This window comes from Trichosurus vulpecula, chromosome 4 (genome assembly GCF_011100635.1).
Source record: "Trichosurus vulpecula isolate mTriVul1 chromosome 4, mTriVul1.pri, whole genome shotgun sequence".
Lineage (NCBI taxonomy): Eukaryota > Metazoa > Chordata > Mammalia > Diprotodontia > Phalangeridae > Trichosurus > Trichosurus vulpecula.
Window position 1 is genome coordinate 203,057,232 of NC_050576.1, and position 12,307 is coordinate 203,069,538.

Here is a 12,307-nt window from a genome sequence, read left to right on the forward strand (position 1 = left end):
CTATCCATCATCTCCGAGGCTGAGCTCGGACCCTTGGACCTAGCCTCTTTGTTCCTGGTTCACTATTGCTGGGGTCCTGGGCTCTGCTGCCTGACTGCATGGTCTCTGACCTGGTTGAAATTCAGTTGCCCTGCTCCTCCATGCCTATACTGATCCCCTAGGTCCTAGATCTAGCCTATCTGCTTGGCCCCCAACTGGCTCTTCTGTCTGTGTGCATCTCCCAGACCTGTCTAACTGGAAACCAGACTAGTACATGTTTATCCCCCAAACTGTACTTTTGTTATTCTTGTCCCTATCCCTATAGTACCTCAGCTGTCCATTTCAAGTCTAGAGGACCTGAGTTCAAATCCTAACTCTGCTCTCATAGCTCTGGGTTTTGTGTGTGAATGTAATATTTTAATACTGTTTATTTTTAACTTTTTAATTTATTTTTATAATTATTTTATTTATTTATTTTTAACTGTTTTATTTTTAACTTTGTTTTGAAAAGTAAAGTTACTCATGCTTTATGAGACAAAGACATTCTTCTTCAGTTTTGCCATGGCTTGGAGACATTTCTTTTTTCTCCCCTGAGCTATGAGCTGTAAGCTTCTGGATTCTTTATACTCAGTTCTAGCTGGCCAATGGCTTCTATCTCAATTTGTCTTTTAATAAAACAGTTACGATGCTATAGACTCCTACTATGATCCCATATGGGATGTTAGTATTTGGAAGTCCATAGCATCATAATCATTTTGTTCCTGGAGGGACTTACATGTTATTTTATAGTCAAGTCCTCTGAAGAACTGACATAAAATTGCTACCAGTGTATGGCACTTCAGCAAAGAACAAACATTTTATCATTCATTTTATGACCTCGTCTGGGTAAGCATCCAGAGGAACAGCTTTATTAAAGAAATCAGAACACACAGCTCCTATCTGAAAGAATAAATTGCTGCTGAGTACTGTCCTGTGGCAAAATAAACCCCTCTGGGTCTCAGTTTCCTCATCTGTAACTTCATGACTTCTAAGCTGCCTTCTATGACTCTTGATATTCTTATTACCCTTTGGGTCTAAGTGGACCCTTGTTCCCAGTCTACCCTATAGCAATCCAGATCAGCACTGGCATGTGGAATGGCAAGATGGCCATTACATTTGACTCAGTGAGTTTTAGTTACCTTTTTTGTTCTGAGCACATCAATCCTTTGAATGAATATCTTTGTAGAGGAAAAATAAGAAAATATTATGTGCATTTCTAGCCTTCAGAAGAGGATTCACTTATGTCATTTAAAGAGCATTTCACATGGCTTCGCTTTGCACCAGAAACTTTGGCTGTTTCCAATGGGTACTGAAAACTTTGACTTCATAGCACTACCCATCATCATCATCACCACCACCACCACTACCATCATCACCATCACCACCACCATTACCATCACCATCATTATCACCATCACCACCACCACCCATCATCACCATCATCATCATCTACTAATATTTATGTAGTGCTTGAAAGTTGCAAAGTGCTTTACAAATATTATTTCATTTAGCTTCATAACAACCCTGGGAAATAGGTGCTATTATTATTTTCATCTTTTAGATGGTGAAACTTAGGCAGACAGAAGTTAAGTGACACACCCATACTCACACAGCTAGTAGGTGCCTAAGGCTGTATTTGAACTCCCATCTTTCTGACTCCAGGCCCAGCACTCTTCCTACTGCCCACTTTCTGGTAGAGCCATCCAAGATTTAGATGGATAGAAGATGTACTGGAAAAAAATCCATTTATCATCGGTCATTTTTTTATGATCTGTGATGATTGAGAAGAAAAGATTCACAGGGAAAACTAAAGTAGAGGGTTGTTTTTATCATACTGTGGCCTTTCAAAGTTTCTAGTCTGATTTCTCATTTTCAGGGGAGATTTGAATGTTTGATAGCATCATGGTATGATAGGAAACTGATTCCAGAGATTATAAAAGCTACAGATAAGATCAGAGGCTTAAAAGTGGGAGGGTCCTTGAAATATTCCAGTCCAATACTTATTTTAGGGCTCAGTCAGCCTCTGCATAGGTTTATAACAGGTATAACTTGTTGCCCATGCTCTGAGCACTGAGCCCTCAATGGCCTGTCCCACCTCTTATACTATGAAACATGGCTATTTTTTCCCCTTTAAATTCAACTGTTCTTCAGTGCACTTGGATGGAATAAAGTCAGTGCATTTCACAATGATGTAGAATGCCCAGTATCATTACACGATTTTGCAATGGACTGTTTTTTATAAAGTTGATTACTCTCATAACAACTTGAAAAACTATATAGCTCCCCACGCATACTTCTCAGTACAAGTAATTGTCTGTGAAAAATGTATGTGTCCAAATTGCCTGGGGAAAGGGGGTTGGGGAGGCACATTTTAAACCAGTGGTTGTAGACCTTCACCTTGTGTTGATATCTATTTAGTTCCGTCGCTGCAGAATCCAGTACAGCTGCCCCACTTATATATTTTTAAAAATCGTCGGTCATTGTGACAATTTCTTTTGATACATCATTTTTATCAGTTGGTTTGCAAAGTAACAAGTATTCCTTAATGTCGGTTTAATCACACATATGGAATTAAATGAGCATCTTTAACTACATCTACTGCTTTATCTACTTACAGTGCAAACTAGAAATCTTTTAGTTTCTCAATTAATTGAGAATTACAGTAGGCAATTGAGAATTACTGCAATTGAGAACTGCAGTAGGCAATTCTCCTTCCTACTGTATTAGATGCAAGAGAAGCCAGTTGCTTTGTATGTGATTCGGTCAAGCCTCATTTCTACCATCTCAGTAGCTTCAAGTAGTACCAATGCTTTTTCTATCAAATAAGACTTTGTATACTTAGCAATTGTGTAAGCACCCTAATCTGTTGCAAGCAATCCTTTCCTGACCTATCAGTATGGTTTTTGACAGTTTAGTTTTCCTCATTAAAAGCATCTAGTTTTTGTTTTGTTTTTTTCTGGAAAATTCTCTAACCTGCATTCTACATGTACACTTGTAAGATGTGATTTTGTTTATTAGGTTATATGCTGTTTTTAGCTAAAGCATTTGAACAAAGCAAACACAATGTAATCTTTTTTTTTCTTTCCTTAACAGTACTTTTGAATCCTTGTGATCAATATAGTGGTTGATTATATTTTATGCATTTGAGCTTTCTACTTTGCATTTCTGTATTTCAGCTGCTTAAACTGTCTCGATGGCTATTGCTTATACTATCTCAGCTGCTCAGTAGATTTTCTCTTCAAACAGGTTATGTGTTTATCCATTACAAAGGGATACTATTTCACTTCTTAAAAATCAGAGAGGATAAATTTAAGACATAAAATTAAATTTTAATTGTCAAACTCTTCCGATGATTATAAATATTCATAAATTATTTCCATTTTTTGAGGTTGCAGATTTATCCCCTTTCCCCCCTTTATTCTTTATTACAAGGAATGGCTTGCTGGTTGGCAGAAGGAAAGATATATTTGGAAGAGCAGTAAGTGAGTGAATGAATGAACAGATAGATAAATAGAAACATAACTATAGCCCTGAGGTACCTCAGATGTCATCTAGTCCAAACTCCTCATTTTATGGATGAGGAAACTGAGGCCCAGAGAGGTCAAGTCAACAAACATTTATTAAGTGCCTTCTATGTACTAGGCATTGTACTTAGTGCTGAGAATACAAAAAAGGGCAAAAACCAGTCCTTCCCAAGGGAGTTCAGTGGTTTGCCCAAGGCCACACAAGTAGCCTGACTTCAGAATCAGTGCCCTTTCTTCTGTGCCACACAAAAGATATTAATAGTTTTTTTTAATAAATTTTGCCACTCGGGGGAATCACTTCTTATTATATTATGCTGGACTTATATTATACTTGACTAGAGTGAACGATGTTGAGAAATAAAATAGACATCAAGGGACCCTTAATTTCCACATTAAGATTGCTTAACTTAAAATTGGTAAAATTCATATTCAGATGTAGCAAGCAGCCCCGCGATTCAGCTCACCTGTGTGTGTCAGGAGCAGTCACCGACTGACAGCGATGGGGGCAAGTCAGGCCTTTGTCAAGCTTCGACATGTGCCCGACTCAGGCTCGACTTTGTTTGCACATGCCGTGTTGAGTGACCGCAGTGCCATATTCACTGCCATCCGAGTGAACTCCCTCTGTTAGTCTTGCTTCTGTTGACTTGGATTTTAACTCTGTTTTGACTGAAAAAAGTGAATGCTTTTATCTAGGAGTTGTACTTGAAAATATCCTATTGTTCTGGAGTAGGTCAGGAGTCTGGAAAGCTACGTTTTACAGGGGAGTTGTGGAAAAAAGTGTTTTGTGGATCCTCCAGTGCTTTTAAATAATAGTGATTCTGCTTCATGTAGCCCTTGAACATTGACGTAGCACCCTTCCGCCAGTGCTCCCTGTGAGTTAAGTAGCGCAAGTATTATACCCATTTTACAGATCAGTAGATCAAGGCTACGGGAAGGGATGTGACTAACTTGGTCAGGATGATAGAAATAGTAAGTGTTTGAGTCCAGATTTAAACCGTGCGTTCTGACTCCACACTCACTGATGTTTTCTGACACGCTCTCTCCCGTGTGAGCTACTGGTTTTTTGTTATTGTTGTGACTGAGCAGCATTCTGACTCCTAGACCAGTCCTCCGTCTGCTACAGTTGTCTCCTACCGTGCCATCCTCACCTTTGTTAGGAAGTACTACCCATCTTTGACTCTGCTAAGAAATGAAACCCAGGCGGGGCAAGCCATAGAAGCGATCCAAAAACCACAGAGAACTGTGTCCAGTGACGTGGCACAGCTGTGCATGGCTGGAGAGCCCTGGAATGCGACCATAGTGACTTACAGCAATCCAGAATTGAGGGGAGTGGGATTCAGAGGAGACACTTTTTTAAAGCCAGGACTGGAATTAGTGTCCACAAGCAAAAAAGAAATTAAGAAAGGTCTACACAGGTATACAATATGAAAAGGACTACTGACTCCCCCGGTATTTGTGGTCACACTCACACTGATGACAGAAACGTCACTCCACTTATCAAGGACAGTAGTATATGCTGCTTCGTGAGCAGACAGCAAGCCCAGGTGTGTGGAAGGAGAGCTGAGAGCTGGGTTTGTCTCATACAGGGCAGCTGTACAAACTTGTAGTCCACAGACAAAGCCTGGCCAATGGGAATCAACTTCTTTTCGTGTCTTTGTGTTTATACCTTTAAAAAAAAAGATTTAAAGATGTGATCTGCTATAGAATATCATATCTATGAAATCCTGCTTATCCCCTTCTGTTATCATCAAGGATACCCTCAATTCATGTGTAGATCATCCTTATAACAATTTTGTAAAGAAAAAGGTTAGTAGTTACTGGTATTCTCTTGAACTTTTTTTTGGAGGAATTCTATCATCTGTGATTTTTTCTCTAATTATTTCCACACTTTGTAGTGATAATATATAGCTATGGATCCCAGAGCACCACGGTCTGCAGAATCAACACTGCAAGTCACCCAGTAGGCAATGGATAAATGTATAGAAACAGATTATAGCATTTTGTCAACGAGACAGAAAGTGGTATAAAAGATTTCATCTAGGAGAGATGGGCTGGCCCCGCAGCAACAATGAAGGAAAACAGACGGTCTTCATTTCTGCATGAATGTAAAAAGACCTAGACTAGAGGAAGACTGAGAAATATGCCAGTAGGTGCAGGTGTGGAACATGGGAAATAGGACAGGTCCTCACACAGCACAGTTAATGTCAGACTCTTTAAATCTCAGGTTCTCAGCCTTTTTATCCAGACATGCTGACCAAAAGCCAGAGCTTGTGGGTGGGATCAGACCGAGAGGTAAGAACAAGATATCAATCCAAACATTTATTGAACACTTACTACATGCCAGATACTACACTAGGTGCTAGGGACACAAATTTACAAATGAAACTGTGCCTATCCTCAAGGAGCTTATATTAGCATCTACCTTGCAGGGTTGTTGTAAGAATCAAAGGAAAAATCTTTATAAAATTTTAAAAGTGCTTAGTCCAGTGTTGGCACATAATAGATGCTATATACATACTTATTCCCTTCCCCACATTCTATTAAGTGAGATGACACGTACATATTTTGTATACAAAATAAATACAAGATAGTTTGGAGAGGAGAGTACATCAGCAGCTGGGGGATGGATCAGGTAAGGCTTCATGTAGAAAGTGGTGCTTAAGTTGAGTTTGGACAGTAACAAGAGATCCTAAGGCATGGAAGTAGAGAGTTGGATGCTTTCCAGGAACAGAGTATGACCAGTGCAAAGGAGGGGATTGATAGGATGAGAATTGTGCTTTGGTGTCTGTGGGAGGAGAGCTTCGATGTAGCGAGACCCAGTGGAGGGTTATTTTGAGGTGAGAGGCAATGAGGGCCCTGTGAGTGGGCGGGGGGGGGGACATATATGAGAGATGCCATGAAGTTGTAAATGGCAAGATTTGGCAGCTAATTAGACGTGTAGGGTGAGAGAGATTCAAAGACAGCACTGGGGTTATGAACTTGGGTAACTGGAAAGAAGGTGGTACCCTTAACAGAAAGAGGGAAGCTGAGAGGACAGGTGGATTTGAAGGAAAAGGTCAGTAAAAACCATCCTTTTCCAGAGGATAAGCCATGACCAGAGTCCCCAGGAATCCACCCGGTGCTGCGGTCTGCTAGGAAATCCATTCTGTCCTGCCCCTGGTGCAGTGAGACCTTTCCTCGGCCCATTCTTGAGGCTTTTCTCCAGCATAGCCTTTCCCATGAGGTCTGCATTGTAAACAGAAATTAAGCAAGCTGAAACTTGGGTCAAGAGCTGAGGGAAAACAGAAACAGGATAGAATTAAGAACCTCTCTGACAGGCAAGAGTGAACAAGCTCAAATGCATTTTGTCTCTCTTGAGCTTGTTTACCAATAGGCCAATGGCTCTGTCTGGTTTCTATGCTTTATTGAGTTTGCAATGTGTTTCTGTCCTCTTTCTGCCAGGAAAGAAAGTCTCGCTTAAGAGTGTGGCAAAGCGGGTAAGATTTTCCTTTTGTTCCAGTGGGAAACAGTAGGACGTCAGGAATTCCATCTGTAACTCAGGTTCCTAGAGGGAGTGGATTCTCATAAAGACTGCTCAAGCAAGAAGAGCAGAAACCCATGGAATACGATAACTTCAGTTCTAGGGCCCCCTTTGGGGACAAGCCCATTCAGGAGAACCTCAGGAATTCAGGTTCCAACCTCCATCCAAGAAAAATTGTTTCAGGAAACTGAACAAATCTGGTGCGAGTAACTTAATCAGCAGGAAAACAAACATGACTGCATTAGGCTATTGAAGCCTGGGGAGCTGGGAGGCACTGTAAATGTCTGTGGCACTTTTTACCCCATTTGGCTGCTACAGGCACATGCAAATCAGGTTTTGTGGGAAAGTCAAGGAGGCTGGGCCACCACAAGTCACAAGAGGGAATGAGGAGCCACTGAGGACTTTCTCATGAGGCCCAGTGATGGGGTTAGAGAATGTGCAGCCTAGAATGGAGTCTTTGAGGTGGGGGTGATGAAGCCAAACTTCTTACTCCTTGCTGTAAGGTAACTCAGTGTTTAAGTGTTTACTGTGTACAAGTCACCATGCAAACCCACCCCCCAAGCACCCCACTTTAGGGACAGGAACCAGGAGCAAGCCTAGCCAAAGTAATTCAGATAAATAGCTCTTACTGTTGCATCTTTACTCATTTGCTTCATTGTCATATTCGGGGCATATGTGCGCTTAACAACAACATTAAACATGGCCCAATACCGTGATACCCTTCACCATAGACGCTGTAACCACTCAAGGCCAAGACATCAGGATGCCGTTGCCCTGTGTCTCCTACCTTCTCCCAGTCTCTCCACCAAAGTTACTCTTCTCATTACACAATCTTCTCATGCCAACTTCTCATGCTAACTCACAGCTCACCATAACCCTCGACTTTAATACGTGATGCCCTCTCAGCACCAAGGCCAGTCTTTAAGACCCACCATCTGTCACCCTACACCAACAGTCTGTCCCATTTTACTTATAGGCCAATGAGATCATGGGATCATGGATTTAGAGCTGAAAGAGCCTGGAGAGGCCATAAAATCCCCCCCCCCCCCCCCCCATTTTACAGGTGAAGAAACTGGGGCACAGAGAGTTTAAGTGACATGTGCAGCAAGGGTCACACAGCTAGTAAATCTCCAAGGTGGTCTTTAACAGGCCTTCATGACTCCAAGTCCAGTGCCTTTATCCAATACACCACACTGCCTCTTGGCACTTTTATTCATGTGGAACTCCAATTACTGCCCTCCCCACCTTCTTCCACAGGGAGGAAGCTCTCTGTAGCTAAGAAGGGCAGCCCCTGTATATCTATTGCTTCTTCACTCCAGTGATCCCCAGAACTCTAGTCTTCTGAACTTTATTTATATTTTCCATGTGGGTAATTCATTTATACAAAGGTTACAAAGAAGCTAGTCACATGCTTTCCCCCCCCTTCAATACAAAAGTATCGAAGTGCTTCAATATTTCAGTTACCGGGTTTTCATAGTTCGAATATCCAAAGGTATTTAAGTTGGTTTTCAGTAATGGTAATAAGTTTCATGAGTTGCCATGACTGAAAAAAATTTCATTGCCGAGGGGCTAACTTTCTGGCCATGACTCTCCATGATTAGCTAAGCTGGTCCTTAGAAAACATACAATTACTGGGGCCAAAGGCCTTCCCAGTATGGTAAACCCTACCAGATCTCATGCTTCACTAGCATAGCCCTTGACAACATGTGTCATTTCTACACCGCAATGAGGCATCAGAGTAGGACTTCTGGAGTGGGACTCTGTTCAGTGTCCCTCTGATAATAAACATTAAGAAATAAAACGGAGATTATTTATTCAGCCACTGCAATGATGGAGGAGATCTGTGGCAGAACCCAGGTCAAGGAGGGATTCGCTGTGGATAATGATGTCTTCAAAATGCTGCCATTTGTAGATGATATTATATTGATTGTCTTGGCAATGTAGTCTTTTGGAAGTGATCTGTAATCACTTCTAGGAGTTTGGCCTTTCAGTGCATACAAGAAAGACCAAGAAGATGAAGCATGTGTGCCTCACAGATTTGGATGGACCTCCTATGAAGCTTGTCTAACAGTATGGATGTCTGGGAAAGAGAGTACAGACAGGCAATGAACTTGGCCTAGAATGGAAAGAAAGGAAGGGAGTGAACTGAATTCCTCTTGGAAAACTGAAGAGCTCTTTGTATTACAGACTTCAACCTTCCAGTAAAAGCAAGGGCCCATCTTTTCAATACTAGTATTTTACTGGTAGAGCTGTATGGTGGAGAGAGGTCAAATACTATTGCCTCCCAAGAAATACAGATGATCATCAAAGGACAATGGAAAGGCACGTGGTGAGTGTGAGCAGGCTGCACCGTAGAACTAATGAGGAGCTCTGAAGAATGGGAGTAAATGAATTGTATAACAGGATGAGAAGGTGGACTGGTTATATAAAGAGAGCAAGGGATGACAGATCTGGGGGGCCAGAGTGGGTTCCTTCATGATGTCAGGCATAAGCAAGGAAGCCTTAAGCTCATTGGGACCCTCTGTTGGGAACTTTTGGAGGAACATGGACAGGCATCTCACAGGATGACCAGCATGGATGGCTTGAAATCTGTGTCATTGGAAGGAACTCCCAAACCAATGAACCTGCAAAGCCATTTGAGTATTTGTACTATAGGCATACCTTGTTTTGCTGACTTTTGCTTTATTGTGCTTCATAGATTATGCTTTTTTTTTTTTTACAAATTGAAAATTTGTGGACCCTGCATCCAGCAAATCTGTCGGTGCCATTTTTCCGACATGTGCTCATATTGTGTTTCTGTGTCACATTTTGGTAATTCTTGCGATATTTCAAACTTTTTCATTGTTATGATGTCTTTTATGGTGATCTGTGATCAGTGATCTTTACTATTGTCATTATTTTGGGGTGCCACAAACTACACCCATGTAAGATAATGTTACTTAATAAATGTTACGTGTGTTCTGACTGCTCCATGGACTAGCATTCCCTCTGTCCTTCTTCTTGGGCCTCCCTATTCCCTGACACACACTACTGAGATTGGGCCACTGAATAACCCTACAAGGGCCTTTTAAGTGTTGGAGTGAAAGGAAGAGTCAGTGGGCAAACTTCATTATTGTCTTACTTGAAGAACTTGGCCCAGCCACCCCAGCTCAGTCGCCCCTTCCCGAAAGCATACAATCTGTAGCTCTCTTTAGTCCATCATCCTCTCCTGTGCCTCCAGGGGTCCTGCTCCTGGAAGCTACTTCCTCCTTTTCCACCTTCCTCCCTCTCTGTATCCCTGTCTATCTAGAGAGCGCCTCTGCTCCCTCAACTATACCTGCAGCTCTCTCAGACTAACAGTCTCTTTCTGGGCAAATGACTAGATGCCGTAGCTGATGGATGTTGCAGAGCACCTCTGCAGGGGTGTCTCCCATGGGCTGCTCCTGGCCTGGACTGAATAGAACTGATGAGCTCCTGAGCTGCTTAGCCAACCGCCAGACGGGATAGCTTTATCTCCTTTAGACACACTGGCCTCATTCCTAGATGCCACGGCCCTTCCCCCACTGAAGAGGTAAAGAGCTAGGTCCTTGTCTGAATCCTGGCTTTCTCTTCCACTGTCTCTGGCTCTCAGACTTAATGGGCTAGCAGAGCTTGGTGATTAAAAGCCCTCGAGGACAAGCAACTTTCAGGTTCACTAATGACATTGCCCCTTTCAACTCAGTCATAGAGATGTTCATATTCTTTAAGGGATCAGTGGGTGTATAATACCTTGTTAACACATTAACACCAAATCACATGATGACATATCACGAGCTAGGGTGGGGGGAACCAGATCTTCCCTCCTTACAGTTGGAAATATTGTCCATTTCACCTTAGCTGGAAAGTGGATACATGCCATTCCACTGGGTCCTTTTTCTTTTCTTTTTTCTCTGTTTAATAATAACTATGCTACGAGAAGTACTGTAATTAAGAGACCGTCAGTTTTTCTTATTATGACTTGGCTATAAAAATTTGCTGCAGGCTTAAACTTGTACTCAAAGGGATATCTCAATAGAAAGTATTGGTGGAAACTCACAAATATTTTGAGAAAAACACTAGAAATTAACAGGGAAAAGATGGAGACATGACATAAAGGATTCTGCAGACATTGCCAGCCTTTGTGCCTGGTGAATCACTCAAAATGGCTGAGCAGAGGTGGGGGGCCCAGGAGATCATCTCATCCAGCCACCTGCCGTAGAACTACGTACCAAGCATCTGGGGAATGTGGCCTCTTTGCTGCTCTTAAAGATTCACAGCCCTTTTTTCACTTGTGGAAAAAAAAAATGATCCTGGTAAGATAGTCTCCCTAAGGGAAGAGAAAGCATTCAGAGCAATGTGAGGGATTGGAGAAGAGAGAGAAGGTATTTGCCCTCTGGGCAACGACAGTCTAATTGGAGAGACAGGAGGTGGGAGAGACTAGAGAATTATGAATCAGCACACAAGCAAGTACAAATTAGTGGAGTTCCCAGTAAGGAAATAAATGCTGAGTGATCATAGACTACTAAGGATTGTCTGGCTCTCTACTTCATAATTTTTTGTAAATTTTTTTAAAAAACATACATACTTTTTGGATGTTCTAGTTTTAGCGTTTGGGGTTTTTTTTATCTTATTTTTATTATTTTTTTGTTTTTGAATCACATTTATTTCCAGACATATCCTTTCCTTACTCATTGAGCCACCCATCCCATATAAGAAAGATTAAAAAGAAAGAAAAAAAGCAGTTCAAGAGAGCCAACCCAGGGAGGCAACTGGGTGAGGCTACCTGGCCTGATTCCTGCTCCTTCATCTCACGTTTGCTGTTCAGGGTGTCAAGGACAGGAAGGTTGCAGAGGAGCCCAGCATTCTCACTCTCTCTCTCTCTCTCTCTCTCTCTCTCTCTCTCTCTCTCTCTCTCTCACTCACACACACACCCCTCAGCTAAAGAAATCTGAAGAGAAACAGAAATAAAAAACCATATAAAAAGAAAGCCAGAACTCAGTAGAGAATGGGGAGAAAATTCACAAAAGGAAAGCCTGCACAGACTGTGGTAAATGGACCAAAAACTTCAAGCCCTGAAGAAGGAGCCACACTTGTGAAAACATAAGTAAACAAGAGAAAATACTGAATATGATGAAAAAAATGCTGTGTATCAAGAGAAATCAAAGAGGTGATTCCAGATGCTCTCCCTCTGTCCCTCCCCCAAACCTACAGCCCTAACTCTGCTACAGTTACAAGCAGAACCTTAGTG

The 12,307-nt window shown here is 41.8% G+C and overlaps 1 protein-coding gene across 2 annotated transcripts in view; it reads left to right on the forward strand.

The window, feature by feature from the left end:
* The window catches only part of SLC39A11 (solute carrier family 39 member 11), a 499,961-nt gene that overhangs the window by 413,982 nt on the left and 73,672 nt on the right, over positions 1-12,307 (forward strand). The gene's annotated exons all lie outside the window — the stretch shown is intronic.